Source organism: Helianthus annuus, chromosome 15 (assembly GCF_002127325.2).
Source record: "Helianthus annuus cultivar XRQ/B chromosome 15, HanXRQr2.0-SUNRISE, whole genome shotgun sequence".
Classification (NCBI taxonomy): Eukaryota; Viridiplantae; Streptophyta; class Magnoliopsida; order Asterales; family Asteraceae; genus Helianthus; species Helianthus annuus.
Genome location: NC_035447.2, coordinates 138560797 through 138563894, shown reverse-complemented (window position 1 = coordinate 138563894; position 3098 = coordinate 138560797). Strand labels below are relative to the sequence as shown.

At 34.5% G+C, this 3098-nt stretch overlaps 1 long non-coding RNA gene across 1 annotated transcript; it reads left to right on the top strand.

Moving 5' to 3' along the window:
- The first annotated feature begins 442 nt into the window (after positions 1-442).
- On the top strand, positions 443-1234 carry LOC110910642. Its single transcript, XR_002576355.1, has 2 exons — positions 443-472; positions 1148-1234. It is a non-coding gene; the product is annotated as an uncharacterized LOC110910642 (long non-coding RNA).
- The last annotated feature ends 1864 nt before the right edge of the window (positions 1235-3098 follow it).

The following is a 3098-nucleotide window of genomic DNA, read 5'->3' as shown; positions in this document are numbered from 1 at the left end:
GTAAAATACCGTTAGTGGTAAAAATTAACCCGGTAAATATTAGGACTCAAATAAATAAACCTAATATTAATTAAAAAGGGGAGTAAATACTTTGAGAGAACAAAGTATTTAAAAAGGCCAAATTAACGGGACTTAAAACATAACGGGTTATAACTTCCTGAACCCGTTAAAGTAACTAGGAGTAACTAACCTAGTTAGTAGCATGAGATTAAGTAACTAATGATGAGATATAGCTTCATTTGATCAAAATAAAACATGAGGGACTAAAATGGACAAGTGGGAAACTTGTTTTATTAAAACAAGAAAAAAAAAATACACACACACACATTGTGTGCGTGTTCTGATCGACCAGAAGGTTCTCCAAGAACCAAAAACCCTAGTTTCACAAAATCAACCAAATTGAATGCCAAATCGGGCTCGAATCAAAGGCATGAATACATACAAATGATCACCAAGTCAAGGGGATCAAGAGGTATGTAAAATTGTGTTGTTACATGAAGTTGTAAAAATTGAATGAACATCACTATATGCGATTTTGGTGTAAATCGTAGAAATTAGAACTGAATTAGTGGTGTATACATGTTTAGTAACAAAACCCTAAGTGAAATCATGCATAACATGATAGGAATTGAATGATTGAATGAATTCTCACACTAGGCTAAGTGGGTATTAGTCATAAGATGGATTTGATGATATGATTATGATTAGAATCATCATGCATGTTAAGTAATCATGAAATACTTAAACAATTTGCAAGTTTGAGTATTTGATTATAAGTGATAGTGGTTGAATTTTGATGTTAATCTTGGTAAAAATGACTAGTTATGAACTAGTTAGCAAATGTGTAGAATTATGCCCATTAGGTGTTTGTTAAAATGTCTAAATGAGAAGTAAAGTGCTGAAATTCAAGTGAAACGCGTAATTGGCAAGCTTGACTAATTACATGAGATATGGGATAAAACGGGTTCTAATCATAATGTTGATTTGCCTTAATCATGCATACTATATGAACAACGATAGTTAACTTTGAGAAAGTTAAACTAACCAATAATGAAGTCGAATGGTAGATTCGACACAAAAATTTGTAAGATGGAATAGTCGTAGCTAATAATGACTAAACTAACCGTCTTACGAATTATGATGATAGTTTGACTCTTGACAAGCTAGATGAAGGCTTGGGAGGAAGCGGGTCAAATGGAGCAAGTACGAAAAGAAAACGTTGCTTGGATGCAAGGTAAGTATGGCTTACACTAGTCATATATTTTAGAATGTTCTTTTGTCGTATGAATTACGAATAAGACAAATGGAAATTTGAGACATGGTGTTCCGGCGTGTAGTTATACGGAACAAGATAACCAATAAGGGTGAAATTATAAATTGGTCACTTGTTGACAATAATTGTTGGTTTTGAAAGATACGTATTTCGTAAGCCTTAATAGGCCAAAAAGTATTAAGAGGCGATTTATAATTAAAACAACCGTACGGTGTACACCGGAGCGAGTCGTGTAGACGGTAGACGAGATGGCAATAAGCTTCATCTCGCCAATATAATCGGTCATTTAGACCAAACGGATCATAAAGTGAAAATTATCACTTTTTGACAATATCGACTAATGCTTTGTTGAGTTGTATAATTACAGAAATAATTATCGAGTGGATATTTACATCACTATTACTTAGCGGCTATTGAGGCAAGGTATTAAATGGGTCAGTATAATGATCTGAGCCAGGTACGCATAATAGGATAACTCTCATTTAAACGTAAGGTTTAATGAGAGTTAATCGAAGTCTAAGATAGATTTTTGGTTACTTAAATAGGTAAACCGAATGTTACAAACGATGGTCATTACGTTTGAAAGGCCTATTGACCTTTCAAATAAAATCATAGTTGAAAAGGGGGCTTATGGGTCAAACATGTTACAGTAATCTCTTATCGTTAATGAAGGGCCAAGATGGACCAAAACGCCCTTATAAGTTAAACTTAGCAAACAACCCTTAAAGGTTGCTTGGAAACGAGTTTTATGATTAGTTAGATACTTAGAATAAGTATAGAAGCTGAAAGAACTAATACATTAGTCAAATGGCACTATTTGAGTTTTGCCGTAAAATAATGATTCGATAGGTAAAAATTTGGTTTTCATAGATCACCACATTATATCCACCATAAATACAGTTGTGGTAGGAGATTATAGGATAAGAAATGTGGTGAAGGAATGCTAGAAGCAATAGAAGTGATTTTAGGCTCGAAAGTGCTTAAATACCGTAACGGGTCAAAACAATCCTTGAAGTATAAACGGGTTTAAGATCATACCTAAACTTGTGAATTAAACCTAATATGATAGACAACATTGAAATTATAAGGTTCATGTGAAATCGGGATCAAACAATCATGTTGTTTGATAAAATCACGAACGGGTCAAAATTCGGTGAAAAGGGGTAATAAGCCGAAGACTTGAAAGTCTTAAATTTTGTTAATCCGGATGTTGGATTTTAACTCCACATGATGGGGGTTCAAATTACAATCACATGGGAAGAAACGGTGGGTCAAACGGATAAGCGTTTTGAAAGATACGAAAGTTTTCGTGTCAAATAACGGCAAAAATGGAAAGGTGGAATGCAGGGGCCACCGTAACTTACGGTGCCACCGTAAGTTACGGTGGAGCTAAAACTTTACGGTAGAACACCCCTGATTTACGGTGGGGGAAAATTGACATTCAGGGGCCACCGTAACTTACGGTGACCACCGTAAGTTACGGTGGAGGCCATAATTCAATTGTTTGTTTGTGGATCAAGATAACAATGTTGCATTTTTCCTAATTTCCTTATCACATTGGTTATTTAATTATCAAAACTGACTTTTAAGTTGGTTTTGATCACAGGTGAATGTCGTTAGTCCCGGATGAAGATCAAGCATCGAGCAAGAACTGAACACACGTTAAACGAAGCTTCCGCAATGTCGTTTCGTCGTTATTCTATAACAGCGAATTAAAATCACATTATGTTGTATCACTTTAAATTGTAAAAGTTTTTAGCAAGCCCGTATTTTCAGTATAATTGTAACTATAATTACATGGTTTTGAGATTTAATTATACGATAA